Below are 18812 nucleotides of genomic sequence, written 5' to 3' on the forward strand. Positions count from 1 at the left end.
GGAGCTGGCGGACGTTAGGTCTAAGGTTTTGTATCCCCAGGAGCAAGCCGGACCAGAACCTAAAGTAGCTCTCCCTGACAGGTTCACTGGGGGGCGGGACAAGTTTTTTGTTTTCCGGGAGGCATGCAAGTTGTACTTTCGGCTGCGGCCTCGGTCATCGGGGAGTGAAGAACAAAGGGTGGGAATTGTCATCTCGCTCCTACAAGGGGACCCACAATCTTGGGCATTCTCTCTTCCCCCGGGCTCCCCGTCCCTCCAGTCAGTGGATAGGTTTTTTGCAGCTCTGGGTCTCGTATATGATGACCCGGATCGGATCTCCCTTGCTGAATCTAAGTTACGTAGGATCCAGCAGGGAGATCGTCCGGTGGAGGAATTCTGTTCGGAGTTCTGTAGGTGGGCCACGGACACCCAGTGGAATGACCCGGCTCTTAGGAGCCAGTTTTGTCAAGGATTATCCGACAAATTAAAGGATGTGTTGGCACAGTATGACCCTCCCGTGTCACTGGAAGCCGCTATGGCCCTTGCTATTCGCATTGACAGACGGCTTCGGGAGAGGTGCGGGATAACTTCGCCCCCTGTGATGACTCCACCTCCTACAAGGTCCTCTCATATGGAGGTTCCCCTGGTCAGTCCAGAGGAGCCTATGCAATTAGGAGGGACATCATTTCGGGGGAGGGGACCGGTGGTGCGCCATAAGACAGGAAGGTGTTTCTTCTGCGGGAGAAAGGGACATTTTATTGGGGGGTGTCCATCCCGTCCCTTGCAGAGTGAAGAGTCGTCGGAAAACTGTTGATCCCAGGTTGTGTGGTGGACGGCAATCTGGGAGTAGGTATTTCGTCCCTAGGTTCGTCTCAGTTTCTCGTATCGGCGGAGGTGGTGGTGGGTACGAGAACTGAGAGGATATCTGTTCTTCTGGATAGTGGGGCCGGGGCTAATCTGGTGGACGCTCGGTTTGCCCGGGTTCAAGGTATGCGATTGAGTGAGTTGGCTAAACCCATCCCCATATTCTCGATCGATGCCAGGCCTCTCGGTCAGGGAAGTTTTTTGCAAGCTGTGCATAACGTAAAACTTCAAGTGGGGGCGATACATAAAGAACTGTTGTCTTGCTACGTGTTGGAGGGTCTTCCCACTCCTATAGTGTTGGGCCTTCCTTGGTTAACTAAGCATAACCCGGTTATTAATTGGCAATCCAGAGAGATAAGCCAATGGAGTAAATTCAGTAATAAAAACTGCATGAATACGGTCATCGGTGCGGTTACTCCTAGGGTCTTACCTCCATTTCTGGCGGACTTTGAGTATGTATTCTCGGAGAAAGGGTGTCAGGAACTACCTCCTCATCGCGAGTATGACTGTTCTGTAAAACTGCTCCCTGAGGCCAAGTTACCTAAAGCTAGGTTGTATAACCTTTCTGGTCCTGAGAGGCAGGCCATGAAGGATTATATTTCAGAAAGTCTGGCTAAGGGGCATATTAGACCTTCATCTTCACCGGTGGCCGCGGGGTTCTTCTTTGTGAAGAAGAAAGATGGAGGCCTACGCCCTTGCCTGGATTTCCGTGAACTTAATCGGATTACGGTCCGAGATCCGTATCCGCTCCCACTTATTCCCGATCTGTTTAATCAGATCGTGGGGGCCAAATGGTTCTCTAAGTTGGATCTCAGGGGGGCGTACAATATGATTAGGATGAAGGAGGGGGATGAGTGGAAGACGGCGTTTAACACTCCGGAGGGGCATTATGAGAACCTTGTCATGCCATTGGGTCTGACTAATGCCCCGGCGGTGTTCCAACACTTTGTTAATGACATTTTTCGTCGCCTGGTGGGACAGTTTGTTGTCATATATCTGGATGATATCTTAATTTACTCGCCGGATCTGGTGTCTCATCAGGAGCATGTTAGGCAGGTGTTACAGATCTTGCGGGATAATAAACTGTATGCCAAATGGGAAAAGTGTGTGTTCGCCGTACAGGAACTCCAGTTTTTAGGCTTCCTGGTTTCAGCGTCCGGTTTTCGTATGGACCCTGGAAAAGTGCGGGCAGTTCTTGAGTGGGATCGGCCAGAGAATCTTAAGGCACTACAACGTTTCCTGGGGTTTGCTAATTATTACCGGAAGTTCATTCGTAATTTCTCGTCCATGGTTAAGCCTCTCACAGACATGACTAAAAAGGGGACGGATTTTTCTAGGTGGTCTGACAAGGCTTGTCAAGCATTCTCCTCCTTGAAAAAATGTTTTGCCTCGGCACCCATACTCATTCAACCTGATGCGTCACAGCCATTCATTGTAGAGGTAGACGCTTCCGAAGTAGGGGTGGGAGCAGTATTGTCACAAGGTTCGTCCCCTGGTAAGTGGCATCCGTGCGCCTTTTTCTCTAAAAAATTGTCGTCCGCTGAGAGGAATTACGATGTCGGCAATAGGGAACTCTTGGCCATTAAGTTAGCTTTTGAGGAGTGGCACCATTTTTTAGAGGGGGCAGTCCATCCGGTCACCGTCATCACCGATCACAAGAACCTGCTATATCTGGAGTCCGCGAAACGTCTGAATCCCAGACAAGCTAGGTGGTCATTGTTTTTTACCAGGTTTAATTTTGTCGTTATATATCGTCCTGGGTCAAAAAATGTAAAGGCGGATGCCTTATCTCGTAGTTTCCCTGGGGCCGGGAATACGGACGACCCGGTTCCTATCCTTCAGGAGGGGGTGGTGGTTTCGGCAGTATGCTCTGAGCTTGAGGAGGAGGTATTGGAGGCTCAGGGGGATGCCCCTGTTGGACCTCCGGGGAGACTGTTTGTTCCAGATCAGTTGCGACAAAAGGTGATCGAGGCACACCATAACTCAGTTTTTGCAGGACACCCGGGGAGTAAAGCAACGGTGGATCTCCTCTCGCGTCGGTTTTGGTGGCCTAACTTACATAAGGAGGTGGTAACTTTTGTCGCGTCCTGTGGGGTTTGTGCGCGCTCTAAGACCTCACATACCCGTCCGTCTGGGGCCCTCTTACCTTTGAAGATCCCGGAGCGTCCTTGGACTCATCTGTCTATGGACTTTATTACGGACCTCCCGCCGTCTTCGGGTAAAACGGTCATACTCGTTGTAGTGGACAGGTTCAGCAAGATGGCACATTTTATCGCTCTTCCTGCTCTTCCTAATGCTAAAACTCTTGCGCAGGTGTTCATTGGGGAGATTGTGAGGCTTCACGGGGTACCCTCCGAGGTGGTGTCAGATCGGGGGTCTCAGTTTGTGTCCAAATTCTGGAAGGCATTTTGTACACGGCGGGGGATGCATTTATCGTTCTCATCGGCGTTTCATCCTCAGACCAATGGTCAGACGGAATGTATGAACCAGAGCTTGGAGACATATCTCCGGTATTTTGTGTCAGAGAACCAGGAGGACTGGGCTTCTTTCTTACCTCTGGCAGAGTTTGCTCTTAATAATAGGCGGAGCGAGTCCACTGGTAAGTCCCCGATTTTTGGGGCATGTGGTTTTCACCCCCAGTTTTGTACTTTCAGTAGGGGGGGCTCTTCGGGGGTTCCTGAGGAGGAACGATTTTCCTAATCACTCGCTTCAGTATGGAGAGGGGTGCTGAAGAATCTGAATACTATGGGGAACCGATACAAACGTATGGCTGATAGGAGGAGAGTGTCTGGTCCGGACCTAAGTGTGAACGATCGGGTATGGTTGTCTACCAGGAATATGAAACTTAAGGTTCCCTCCTGGAAACTGGGTCCCAGGTTCATCGGGCCGTACAGGATCAGTTCTATAATTAATCCGGTGGCATTCCGTCTTGACCTCCCCCCTACGTTTAAAATTCACAACATGTTCCACAGATCGTTGCTTAAGAGGTATGTGGCGCCAGTGGTACCGTCACCTTTACCTCCCCCTCCAGTGGTGGTCAATGGTAACTTGGAGTTTCAGGGATCGAGGGTCATCGATTCACGCTTTAATCGCCGGTCCCTTCAGTACCTGGTTCATTGGAAGGGGTATGGTCCTGAGGAGAGGATGTGGGTTCCTGCGTCGGATATTAACGCAGACCGATTAGTTCGGGCCTTCCACCCGACTCACCCGGATAAACCTGGCCCTGAGGGTCCGGAGGCCCCCCATAGAAGGGGGGGTACTGTCACGGGTGTGTCGCCACGAAGATCGTCACGATTACACAGCCTGACTTCTCGCAGCTGAGTTTTTGGTGCTTTGTGTTTTTCGGCAGTGAGGGAGTTAACTCTCTCTCTCTCTGTGCTAGACGATGTCCAGCCTCGCCCAGCTGCAATCAATGCTGCTGTAGTGGGACTCCTTCAAATGCCTGCCGGTCTGTTAGGGAAGTGTCGGTGAAAGCATTTCATACAGACAAACAGAGTGGATCGTGGTGTTTTGGAGTTCTGAGCTAAGTGTATTTGGTGTGATTTTTCCCTTCCTCGCTTTATCATTTATATCCTTTCCCGTTGGTGCTCCCTCTGTTGTTGTGAGTAGTTTTTGTATGCAAGGTGGTTTTTGGTTTGACCCTTGTACTGTCTCGTTCGTCTAAGTACTGAGTGTTGGCATATTATTTCCTGTTCCCTATTGTTGTGATTGGGGTCCTTCTCAGGACTAGATTACTGAGGTGCAGGGATCCTCAGGAGGTAGGGGTTACGCTGGCGGCCTGGACCTCTGTACCTTTGACAGTACCTCCAGGTAGAGGGATTAGTCAGGGCCCCAGCTTAGGGTCAGCTTAGGCCCCTGACCTGTACGCAGAGACAGCATGACAGGTAACATCAATTTTGCGGAATCATTTCACTACTTTTTTAGCTCATCCTTTGCAAGGCCACAGAAGACAAGAAGTCTGACACATAATCAACGCCTAGAGACGATGGTACAGGAGTATCTCCAAGTAAACATTGAAGCCATGATGTGTCACTGGACCCTTGCTCTTTTTGGGCTTCCAATCTGGATAAATGGCCGGAGCTCGCCACTTACGCCTTGGAGATCTTGTCATGCCCCGCAGCCAGTGTTCTGTCTGAACGTGTGTTCAGCGCTGCTGGTGGTGTGCTGACAGATAAGCGCACGCGGCTCTACACTGATAATGTAGACAGACTCACGTTCATAAAGATGAACAAATCATGGATCCGAAACAACTTTTCTACCCCTGTGTCATCCTGGGGAGAGTAAAAGCTTGATGATTGGTTAAAATCACCTCACAAACCGTTTTAAGCTTTCAAATTACTAATCATGTTTATCTGTATCTTGGCTGGAAAATAATTTGGGCTTTGTAGCAGTATGCAGTACTGATTCTATTAGACCATCTATACTAAGCTCCACAGGATTTAAAATTAATAATAATTTTTAGCTACATCTAGTCCGGAAAATAATTTTGGGGCTCCGAGATGCGCAAGACACATAAGTGCCTTCTTGCTGCACTACCTGCAACATGACCCTCAGATTGTCAGAATTCAAAGTAATCCTGACTACTGGGTTGCCACACTTTTAGATCCCCCACACTCTTCGATCAACCTTTTCATTTTAATAAAGACCAAAAAAATGGTCATTTTTGAAATTATAAGCATTAGCAGGTTATTAGGAACTGAAATCAAACAGTTTTCAACTCAAAACTTTATTCTAGGTGATGTTACATTTGCACATAGGACCCCTTGTTCGAAAGGAGCTTCTGAACTCTCTCGTCCAATGAATTTGTCAGGTTTTGGATGGTTTCTGATTCAATTGTTTTGCATGAAGACAGAATACCCTCCCAGAGCTGTTGCTTAGATGTGAACTGCCTCCCGCCATCATAGACACTCCTTTTGATGATGCTCCAGAGGTTCTGAATGGGGTAGAGGTCAGGGGAGCATGGGGGTCACACCATAAGTTTGTCCCCTTTTATGCCCATATGAGCCAGAGATGCAGATGTGTTATGTGCAGCATGAGACGGTGCATTATCATGCATGAAAATGATCTTGCTGTGGAATACACGGTTCTTCTTCTTGAACCATGGCAGGAAGTGCTGTTTGAGAAACTCCACATACATTATGGAGTTCATCTTTACCCCTTCAGGGATCCTAAAGGGGCTGGCAATCTCTCTCCCCATGATTCCAGCCCAAAACATTACTCCACCTCCTCCTTGTTGGCGCTGTAGCCGTGTTTGCGTGGGGTGTCCATCAACCAGCCATCCTCCACTCCATCCATCTGGAGCATCGAGCGTTGCATGGCACTCATCCGTGAACAAAACAGTTTTGAAATTAGTCTTCATGTAATGTTTGGCCCACTGGAGCCGTTTCTGCTTGTGTGCAGTGGATAGAGGAGGTCGACAGGATGGCGTACGCACAGCTGCAAACCTCTGAAGGACCCTGCATCTTGTTGTTCGGGGGACGTTGGAGGCACCAGCAGCTTCAAAAACTTGTCTTCTGCTATGACAAGGCTTTTTTGCCGCTGCTCTTTTAACCTGACGTAATTGCCTGTAGGAAAGAGTCCTCAATTTGCTCTTATCAGCACGCACACGTGTGTACTGTGAATCAGCTCCATACTTCTTGATTGCCAAGACACTTCATCCTGATCATCGCACAATGTTGATTGTAGTCATGCCTTGACCTAAGCTCTCCACAATTTGTTTCTTCTCAGCAGCCGACACATCCTTTTTCTTTCCCATTTTGGCAGAAAATGTAGGCTGCTTAATAATGTGGGACAGCTTTCTTAAGTAGTCTTGCCGTTCATTGGACACACCTGCCAAACTAATTAGCACAGGTGTCTGCAATTGCTTACAGTGATATAAAGAGCCCTGACACACATCACCATCAATGAGTTTAACTGACAAACAAACAAATTCTTCCCTTATCACTCCTAAACACTTTTTGCATAATAATTTGGAACACAGTGTACATGTGCTTTTCCAAAAAACACCAGTGGTTCACGTAGTGAATCTTACAGTTCTAACTTGCTAACCGTGGTCTGTATGGATTTGTTCAATAAAGGGCCCAAAATTAAGATAACATAGACGGGAGAGGTCTCTATGAATAGGAATTCCTAAGAATTTGATACACTGTGAGGGCCAGGCAAAGGGAAAGTTGGACTGGATGGAATCCTGTATGGATTTGAGGAGGGAGACATTGAGGGCCTCAGACTTCACTGTATTCATTTTAAAATTTGACCATGTAACAAAGTGATCTATTTCAGCCATAACAGCAGGGATGGATACATGTGATTGAGTGATATATACTAGGACATCATCAGCAAATAGAGAGCACTTGTACTCGGTGCCTCCCACCTCAATCCACCTAATATTGGGGTTATGGCGAATTGATGAGAGCAGGTGCTCCGTCACTAGGATGTATAAGAGAGGGGACAGAGGACATCCCTGCCTTGTCCCATTGGTGATTATGAAAGGTGATGAAAATGTTCTGACGTGCCCCCTGGGCCTTGGGACATCCGGAGCCGGACCCTTTTTGGTGGATGCTGGTGGTTGTAGTCTCCGTGGCGGCGACCCGGTTCCGTGGCTCAGGGCGGTGAAACCAGTGGCGGAACTATTTATGTGGTTTTGATGTTTAAATGTCCGACTACGCCACCCGTGGATTGCTGTCAGAGTGAACCGCCGCTGCAGGGCAGACTGCTGAGGCTGGTGTTGTGGGTGCAGCAGAGCGTAGCATAACTCCCCACAGGAGGAGTATAGCCTCAGGGCAGTGTATGCAGAGGATGGGGGTGATGGTGCAGGGCAGCAGCAGTAACGACACGGAGTCAGTGATGCAGTCCAGGGCCTTTACTCACAGTTCTTATTATCCAGACCACTTCTGCAGGTAACGGCTGCCCACGTCGTACTGTGCTCACCAGGTGAGGGGCTCATACAACTCCCAGATAACTTTGGAGCGCTTCACAGGACCCCCTTTGTGTGTCCTTTGTCTGGCCTTTCTTACCAACCCTTCTGTCCGGCTGCCTCGGGCCTCCTCTTGGTAAACTTGGCGCCAGTTTCCCTGACCCTATGTGCTGCCCTCCTAGCTGGTGTAGCGAGGGGCTGCGCCACATAAAATATCACAGCCTCCGGTTTCTAGCTGAGGGTCTTTTCCCGCCTCCACTAGTTTCTGGGACCGGTCTCCCCCTTTGGCCTGACCCCTCCACGCAGGTGGATTCGGGCGTGCGGTGGCGACTCCCCCGTCCACACCCCTGGGATCCCTTCGTTCCTCGTTCCTGGAGCCTTCTCCGCTCCTCTTCCTTCCTTCTCCCTCTTCCAGGCCTGGGCCTCTGTTACTAGGCCCGCCTGTGGAGCAGAGCTCATGCAGAGCCCCTGCTCCCTGTCACTTCTGCTCAGACTTCTCTGCACTGAACTAAGATGGTATGGTGCCCACCTTTTATACTCCCTTCTCAATGCACCCAGGAACTGTTTCCTCCCTGCTCCTGCACTACAGGGTTCCCCTTCCTCAGTGTTCCCTCCCCCCACTCCAGCCAGGGACAGGGACTGTCGTGCCCATCTCAGGGGCATATTGGTCGCCCTGCCCCACGGCAATGTGGTGTAATGCATGCAGGTGTCGGGGTCCTGATCCACACTCCATCCTTACCTGAGAGTGAGATATCACACCTCTGGGTGAGGTGCAATACCTCTGCATCAACCGAGCCCTCGGGGTGCTACAGTTCCATTTATCTTCAGCCTAGGTGACGCATTGCGATACAGGGCTGTGATTTTGGCTATAAAAGGGTCCCCTAGACCCCTACCCCAAGCTTTTTAAGAGAATCATATATGGCGTGCCAGGAGACTCTATGGAATGCTTTCTCAGCATCCAACGAGAGTATCTAATTACAAATTTTTAACTGCATCTAGCCCAGGAAATACTTTGTGCCTAGTAGCAGTGTCTGCTAGTCAGCGGATTATCCCGGCTGTTAAGCAAGCTACACCACCTGTAGTTTGGACACTTAATTTTTTTAAAGGAAATGCTTCGGGACCACGGGATACTCAGTGAAGAGCATCAGGGGGCACCCCAAGGCATAGGGGCTGGGACTGGCGGTAGGACGCCTTGCGGTGGACAGCCGAGCTCGATCCTTATAAAAGCTTTTTAACTGCAGCAGCTTTAGTGGATGCTACTGGAGCTGGAATTACGCGGCTGCTGGCATGAGACTTGCCTTTCAATAGATCCTTGTAAAAGGATTTAAAGTGTATTCATTCAAATTAGAGAGACAATTTAAATTAAAAAGCTTAGAGCTGCCTCCACCACAGGGGGGCTCGCTCTACCCACCAGCGGACAGGCACCAGTATTGGGAGAGGGGGGCTGGCCGTCAGGGTCCACCGCGGCTCTGGCACAAACGGAGGTGGCATGGGCAGGAACGGACTGGCCGTGTCGGCTTCTCACTTTTTGGATTTTAGAAGGGCATGACATGCCTATATCTGTGTCTCCCCCTCCTTTCACTCCTCCACCTCTTTTCTTTTCGCATGACTATATGTACTTGTCACTTTTCCATGTGTTATTTATGTCTTTTGAGCAGTTTGTCAGCTTTTTGACACCTTTGAAGGTGTTTTCTATGTGTTTCTATGTGTTTTTGTTTGCCTGCCATTGGTTTTAACGGTGTTCGAAGGTGTTCGACGAACAGTACGACGAACAGTTCGGCTAACGCAAGGGTGTTCGACGAACCGAACCGAAGTCGAACACTACGGGGGTGGCTCAACACTAGTCTCGACATCTTCGGGCCATGGTTGGTGACCACGCGCAATACCCGCGGCGGCCAGTCAAACAGTAAGCGTTGGGCCGTATTGTTCACTTGCATGAGTGTACGAGCCGTTCACATTGAGGTGATAGAGTCCATGGACACCTCCAGCCTGATTAATGCATTGAGAAGATTCTTTGCCATCAGGGGGCCTGCAAAACAGCTGAGGTCTGATCGTGGTAGCAATTTTTTTGGAGCATGTAGAGAACTTAATATTGACACCAAGCATATCCAAGATCTGCTGGCAGAGAAGGGTTGCACCTGGATCTTCACTCCTCCCCATAGTTCTCACATGGGAGGCTCTTGGGAGAGAATGATTGGGATTTCACGTAACATCTTGAACTCCATGTTAATGGACGTTAACTCTTCAAGACTCACACATGAGACTCTGGTCACTCTTCTAGCTGAAGTGTCAGCCATCATTAATTCAAGACCTCTTGTGCCGGTAACCATGGATCCAGAAGCCCCAACCATTTTGACTCCCGCAATTCTTATCACTCAAAAGACCGACAACGCAATATTGCCTAGCGGAGATTTTACTCATGCGAACATTTATCAGAAGCATTGGAAACGTGTTCAATACTTGGCCGACTATTTCTGAAACAGGTGGAGAAAGGAGTACATCGTCATTCTGCAAGGGAGAAGGAAGTGGCAACACCCCAAGCCGAACCTCAAAGAAGGAGACCTAGTGCTCATGAAAGATCAACCCACAGAAAGGTCTGATTGGCCTATGGGACTAATTACTAAAACACTCCCGAGCCAGGATGGCAAAGTTTGGAAGGTGGAATTGAAGGTCGTCAGGAAAGGCGAGCCAAAGACTTTTACAAGACCCATCCACGAACTTGTTCTGTTGTTGCCTGTTGAGAGCATCCCTACTGAATGAACAGTACAAGTCGAACCTTTGAGTCTTCTTCTTCGATACGGACTTGACTTATGTTTAACGTTGCATTTTATCATGCCTTTTCTTTACAGGTTGTTTAAGTTATAGACTCTAGTAGTGAAATCCCCAAAGTGAATTTCAGATGGGGAGTGTGCTGTTCCCTTAATATCTCTTTCATATAGTTCAATCTACTGTTCTATTGTTACCTGTTCATGCTTGTCTGCTGCCCCCTGCTGACCAGAAGCTTTGTGTCACTCCCTCGCTCCTCCTTTTACATTTTTTCTAGAATGTGGGAGTGTCCTGCAGCTCTGTGTGCCACCTCACTTCCTGGCTTCCATTTTTACTCCAGCCACCATTGTGAGAGGCACACATCCCCTTTGGGCTGCAGAAAGCAAAGTCTTTTGACCAGCAGCAGCTTCCCAGCTCAGTAGCAGCTCCAGAGGTGAACGCCTACAAGACTATTACAGTACTGACTACTTGTGTTATCTGCACTGTATTACTGTACCTCACTGTCTTCGAGTATGGTTCAAATAAGCCACTGCTGATTCATCTCTCTATGTCTACTTTTGACTCCATCCACCTGGAGCTGCACTTGGTCCTGTCTGCCTCGCTTCAAGGATAAGAAGGTAATACCTCTCACATCATAATTTTACTGCGCACCTTCAATCGCCTTAAGTGGGAACAGAACAATGACCACGGTTTTAGGCTGTGGCCTTTTAGTATAGAATTGTTCAGCGACCAAGTGTGAATAGGTTAAACAACACACAGCTGGTTGACTTTAAATCGAGTATATTTTGCACGCTCCACAAAATGTCTGTATTATTACCGCAGTAATATGGGATCACATGTGATGATGGAAAATTGTCTCTGCTTCTACAATACAGCAATGTGAATAAAATATAAAAAAAATGCCTGTATTCTGCTAACAAGCAAATGGTGCAGCAAAATAGTGTACTGAATTGCTTTTTAAGCTACTAATCAGGATTAAGATAAAAAAAAATAGCCCTGGCCCCTGATATCTGGGGCTATGTTTACGGATATCTGTAACAGCAGGAGCAGACAGAACGTGCAATGGACACTATTGCACTGTATAGTGTTCCAAAATTTCTCTGCCTGCCTTACTCCTGTTATCACCACTGAATATATGCTGCTGGATTAGTCCTCAGAAGGATTGTTAGTTCAGATGGATATGTATCTTGGTGTGGAATACCTATACCTAACTATTACACCGCCAAATCTGTCCCTCACACAGCAGCACCTCTCCCTACTCTGCCTCTTTCCGGGTTAGACTGTGATGAGCATAGGGCCACCAGGTCTTATATTGACCAGATGACGATATGCAGCCAGCCAATCACTGTAATGCCACAACCAAGATGGCTATGGCATTACAGTGCGTGGCAAGCAATCCCTGCATGTTCATTGGCTCTCTAAAGAGCGGCAAACATGCACGGTGGGGACCTGAGCTCCCACCTGAGCATCCCAGAAATACTCACTGCGCATGTCGAGCAGTGAAACGCTGGGGCGAGTACCAAGCAGTGTCAAGAAAGCTCTCTCATTACTAATGATAATCCGTAAGATGTCATAGCTGGGGTATTATGGGGAAATCTACACAGCAATATAAAATCATGTTTCATGCCCTCTGGCTTCACCAGTGTGGGAAATGGTTAGGGCCATATTTGATGTTGATGCTGCCATAGGCACTTTAAGTTTTACGCCTCCTACTGGTAAGTCAGATTAAGTGCACTTGTAACTGACATTTTATTCAGGCAGATCGGCTTCGTTATCCACTTGAAAAAGCACTAAATAAGCTCTAAACAGACTGAATATATGCCTTATAGTGTAAAAATTACTTGCTGACCATATGTTCAGCTTCTTTTAACAGCTTCAGGTTTCCAAAGATGCAAAGTGACCTGACCATTCCTTAGGTGGCTTAAACTTGGAAGCTGCTCACTAGTTTATGTAATACAAGTAAATTAAAAACTGGTCATCAAAAGATGTAGGAAAAGATGACTGAAAAGAAGTAAAAAAGTAGCTTTCGCACAAAAGATGCAGTGTCTCCTGAAGAGTCTTCTGCCTAAAAAACTCATTAAATTCTTAGAAGTCTAAAAGACATTGTACCATACCCTTTAGATAGTAGTTAAGCCCTCCCATACACAGACTAAAAATTGTCAGAATTCGCCAATATAGACAGGTTCTGCTGACAGTGTAATGTGTATGGGTGCTCCTGACTGATGATGTCTGAGGAGATAAGGATCCAGCTTGTCTGATTTTAGGGCTGAAAATCCTTACGTTCTCTAAATGATAAGCTTCCATTTCTGGCTCTTTTATAGAGAGCACAGAAACACTTGTCAAACTGAGCACTCCTGTAAGTGAGAGAGTTGGGGCAAGATAGCTGCCAGCCGAATGATCAGATAGCTGTCTATAATGTATTGGGCATTAGTTAACCCCTTAAGGATGGCACCAATTATGTCCTTAATGACCAAGCCAAATTTTACAATTCTGACCACGGCAACTTTATGAGGTATTAACTCTGGAATGCTTCAACCGATCCCACTGATTCCAAGATTTTTTTTTTCATGACATATTGTACTTCATGATAGTGGTAAAATTTATTCGATATGACTTGCATTTATTTGTGAAAAAAATCAAACATTTGGAAAAATTTTTAAAAATTTAGCAATTTTCAAAATTAGAATTTTCATGCCCTTAAATCAGAGAGATATGTCACACAAAATAGTTAATAAATAACATTTCCCATATGTCTACTTTACATCAGCACAATTTTGGAACCAAAATTTTTATTTTGTTAGGAAGTTATAAGGGTTAAAAGTTGACCAGCGATTTCTAATGTTTCCAACAAAATTTGAAAAACCATTTTTTTTGGGACCACATCACATTTGAAGTGACTTTGAGAGGCCTTTATGACAGAAAATGCCCAAAAGTGACACCATTCTAAAAACTGCACCCCTCAAAGTGCTCAAAACCACATTCAAGTACTTTATTAACCCTTCAGGTGCTTCACAGGAATTTTTAGAATGTAGAAGAAAAAAATGAACATTTAACTTTTTTCAGAAAATTTTTACTTTAGACACAATTTTTTTTATTTTTTCAAGGGTAACAGGAAAAAATGGACCCCAAAATTTGTTGTGCAATTTCTCCTGAGCATGCCAATACCCCATATGTGGGGGAAAACCACTGTTTGGACACACAACAGGGTTCAGAAGGGAAGGAGCGCCAATGGACTTTTTGAATGTAAAATTTGCTTGAATAATTAGCGGACGCCATGTCGCGTTTGGGAAGCCCCTGATGTGCCTAAATAGTGGAAACCCCCCACAAGTGACACATTTTTTCCACAAAAGTGTTTTTCAGCCTCCAATTTTGAATTTTCATAAGGGTAACAGGAGAAGTTTCACCATACAATTTGTTGTGCAATTTCTCCTGAGTAAGACGATGCCCCATATGTGAGGAAAAAAACACTGTTTGGGTGCACTGCATGGTTCGGAAGGGAAAGAGTGCCATTTGACTTTTTGATTTTAAAATTTGCTTGAATAATTAGCTGATGCCATGTAGCGTTTGGGGAGCCCCTGATGTGCCTAATCAGTGGAAACCCCCAATAAGTGAAACCATTTTGGAAACTAGACCCCTCAGGGAACTTATCTAGATGTGTAGTGAGCACCCTGAACCCCCAGGTGCTTCACAGAAGTTTATAACATAGAGCCGTGAAAATAAAAATGGACCCCAAAGACTGTTATGCAGTTTCTCCTGAGTACGTTGTTACCCCATATGTGGGGAAAATACACTGTTTGGGCGCAGGGACGGGTTCAGAAGGGAAGGAGCACTGTGTGTCTTTTTGAACGCAAAATTGTCTGGAATCGAGAGTGGACGCCATGTCGCGTTGTTTGGACAGCCCCTGATGTGCCTAAACAGTGGAAACCCCCCACAAATGACCCCATTTTGGAAACTAGACCTCTCAAGGATTTTATCAAGGGGTATAGTGAACATTTTGAACCAGAAGTATGACATAGAATTTGATAACATTAGGTCATCATATTGAAAAAGTTGTCATCAGTCTTGAGCGCAAGTGCTCGCTACTTGAGTTTGCACTGCTACTGGAGTCCCCGCCCCGCATGTTTCACAGCTGTTAGACACACAAAAAAAAAAACATGCGGGGATCGCTCATGCATAGCAGGCAATCCCCGCAAGGTTTTTTTGGCTGCTAAGCAGGTCACTCGAGCACCCGCGATACTCGGTGCATTCCCGAGCACCCGATGCAAACTCAAGTAGTGAGCACTTGCGCTCAACACTAGCGCCATATCGTCATCATTTTTTTTCTTCACTTTATAGAAAATCCCAACTCCAACCCTAACCCTAACACAACCCTAACCCCAACCCCAACACAACCCTAATCCTAACCGTAACCCTAACCCTAACACAACCCTAACCCTAATCCTATCCCTAACCCTATCAGAACCCTAACCCTAACACAACCCTAACCCTAAAACAATCCTAACCCTAACACAACCCTAACCCTAACACAATCCTAATCTTAGCACAACCCCAACCCTAACACAAACCTAACCCTAAAACAATGCTAACCCTAACACAATACTAACTCTAACCCTAATCTTAACCCTAAAACTACCTAAAACCTAATCCTAACCCCAACACAACCCTAACCCTAGCACAACCCTAACCCTAATCCTAACTCTAACCATAACACAACCCTAACTTTAATATTTAACCTAACCCTAACACAACTCTAATCCTGACCCTAGCCCTAACACAACCGTAACCCTAACCCTAACCCTAACACAACACTAACCCTAATCCTAACCCTAACACAACCCTAACCCTAACACAATACTAACCCTAACCCTAATCTTAACCCTAACAAAACCCTAACCCTAATCCTAACCCTAACCGTAGCACAACCCTAACCCTAATCCTAACCCTAACACAACCTTAACCTTAATATTAACCCTAACCTTAACACAACCCTAACACTAATCATGACCCTAACCATAACACAACCCTAACCCTAATCCTATCCCTAACCCTAACACAACCCTAACCCTAACCCTAAATGCAAAGAATGGAAATTTTTTTTTTATAATTTCTATTTAACTAACGGGGGGGGGGGGGGACAAAGGGGAGTTTGATTTGTTTTTATTTTGAACAACTGGGATAGAGTTTATCACATTGATCAAAATGAACCAATAGGGAAACTTCCCTGTTGTTGCCGGGTACCGGTGGCAGATCTCGGTGGGCACACTACGCATGCGCCCGCCATTTTTTTTCTGCAGCAAGATGCCGGATGGCCGAGGAAAGATCTGGGCGTGATCAGGGAATGGCGGAGGTAACAGTTGAGCTCGGGGGGCTTCATTTTTTTCTCCTCTGACATGTATATCATGTCAGAGGAGAGAGAAATGATTGTAACCGCGGGCACACTTTTTTTTTGTGATCGCCTTGATCATATTCTCCAGGGTCTCAGCTACCACCTGATTTTAAGCAGTGCTCACTCCTACCAATAGAGCACTGTCAATCAAGACAGGGGACTGGCTTTAATACAGTGGGTACGGAAAGTAATCAGTCCCCTTTAAATTTTTCACTCTTTGTTTCATTGCAGCCATTTGGTAAATTCTAAAAAGTTCATTTTATTTTCTCATTAAAGTACACTCTGCACCTCATATTGACTGAAAAAAAACAGAAATGTAGAAATTTTTGCAAATTTATTAAAAAAGAAAAATTGAAATATCACATGGTCATAAGTATTCAGACCCTTTGCTCAGTATTGAGTAGAAGCACCCTTTTGAGCTAGTACAGCCATGAGTCTTCTTGGGAATAATGCAACAAGTTTTTCACACTGGAATTTGGGGATCCTCTGCCATTCTTCCTTGTAGATTCTCTCCAGTTCCGTCAGGTTGGATGGTAAACTTTGAGGAACGCCATTTTCAGGTCTCTCCAGACATGCACAATTGGGTTTAGGTCAGGGCATTGGCTGGGCCAGTCAAGAATGGTCACAGAGTTGTTCTGAAGCCACTCCTTTGTTATTTTAGCTGTGTGCTTAGGGTCATTGTCTTGTTGGAAGGTGAACCTTCGGCCAAGTCTGAGGCCCAGAGCACTTTGGAAGAGGTTTTCATCCAGGATATCTCTGTACATGGAAGCATTCATGTTTCCTTCAATTGCAACCAGTCGTCCTGTCCCTGCAGCTGAAAAACACCCCCATAGAATGATCCTGCCACCACCATGTTTCACTGTTGGGATTGTATGGGCAGGTGATGAGCAGCGCCTGGTTTTCTCCACACATACCACTTAGAAATATCACCAAAAAGTTCTATCTTCATCTCATCAGACCAGAGAATCTTATTTTCTCATAGTCTGGGAGTCCTTCATGTGTTTTTGAGCAAACTCTATGCAGGCTTTCATATGTCTTGCACTGAGGAGAGGCTTCCGTCAGGTCACTCTACCATAAAAGCCCGACTGGTGGAGGGCTGCAGTGATAGTTGACTTTGTGGAACTTTCTCCCATCTCCCTACTGCACCTCTGGAGCTCAGCCACAGTGATCTTGGGGTTCTTCTTTACCTCTCTCACCAAGGCACTTCTCCCACGATTGCTCAGTTTGGCAGGACGGCCAGGTCTAGCAAGACTTCTGGTGGTTCCAAACTTCTTCCATTTAAGGATTATGGAGGCAACTGAGCTGTTAGGAACCTTGAGTAATGCAGAAATTCTTTTGTAACTTTGGCCAGATCTGTGCATTGCCACAATTCTGTCTCTGAGTTCCTTGGGCAGTTCCTTTGAGCTCATGATTCTCATTTGGTCTGACATACACTGATGCACTGTGAGCTGTGAGGTCTTATATAGACAGGTGTGTGCCTTTCCAAATCAAGTCCTATCAGTTTAATTAAACACAGTTGGACTCCAATGAAGGAGTAGAACCCTCTCAAGGAGGATCACAAGGAAATGGACAGCATGTGCATTCCTTGTGACCAGGGGAGGAGTCCTGAGGAGATAATTTGCATATTCCCACTGCATTTTGGGGTAAGTGAAGAGTCTCCGCGAGCTCAAAGAACACTGGATTTTGGCTGTTGGAGCTGAAAAGAGGACATCGGCAAACCAGGGGAGGAGTCCTGAGGAGATAATTTGCATATTCCCACTGCATTTTGGGGTAAGTGAAGAGTCTCCGCGAGCTCAAAGAACACTGGATTTTGGCTGTTGGAGCTGAAAAGAGGACATCGGTAAACCGCTTTTTTTTTAAGCTTTTTTCACTGTTTTCAGAACATTAACAATAAGAACATGGAAGAGTCCAGGAGCCATTTGGTGAGCTGCATATCCTACTACATGTTCACAGACTTGCCAGTGGAAAAGCCAAACTTCACATGCCAGAAATGCAAGCTTGTGTCCCTGTTGGAGGAAAAGTTGCGAAATCTAGAAGAGAGGTTAACTACCTTGAAAATCATTAAGGAAGGTGAAGAGTTCTTAGACAGAGCAGAATTATCTCTTCATGATTCAGAAAGAGAAGAAATTCGAACTGCACCTGACGAAACAGAGGAATGGAAGCATGTGACCCACAGAAGCAGGAGGATCGAGAGGCAGTCAGCACCCATACTGCTCAGGAACCAGTACCAGGCTCTCACTCAGGAGAACCATGAAGAAATACAGCAAAATAAGACTTTGCCAGCAATGAATAACCTTGTAAGCCCTCAGAATCCTCCTGGATGGAGAAAGAAGAATGTTGTGAAGAAAAAACGGAGAGTGGTGGTCATGGGGGATTCCCTGTTAAGAGGAACAGAGGCCGCTATCTGCAGACCAGACATAACCTCAAGAGAAATGTGCTGTCTTCCAGGAGCAAAAATTAAAGATGTGTCTGACAGGATATCAAGACTCTTCAGACCTACAGATCACTACCCATTCCTGCTAATACATGTGGGGACAAATGACACCGCAAGAAAGGACCTTGAAACCATCTGCAGTGACTTTGAAGACTTAGGCAAGAAAGTGAAAGAATTGGGAGCGCAGGTGGTCTTCTCATCCATCCTCCCAGTGGATGGCCATGGAACAATGAGGTGGAATAAGATTCTACAGGTGAACAACTGGCTACGTCGATGGTGCCGTCAACAAGGATTTGGATTTCTGGATCACGGAATGAATTACCTATACGATGGACTACTTGCTAGAGATGGGGTGCACCTTACGAAGACTGGAAAACATGTATTTGGAAGTCGCCTTGCTACACTCATCAGAAAAGCTTTAAACTAGAACAATGTGGGAAGGGAAGCAAAAGGCCAGAAAAAGCCATACA

This window comes from Phyllobates terribilis, unplaced genomic scaffold (genome assembly GCF_046119375.1).
Source record: "Phyllobates terribilis strain yellow unplaced genomic scaffold, ASM4611937v1 Scaffold_2__4_contigs__length_985480577, whole genome shotgun sequence".
NCBI lineage: Eukaryota > Metazoa > Chordata > Amphibia > Anura > Dendrobatidae > Phyllobates > Phyllobates terribilis.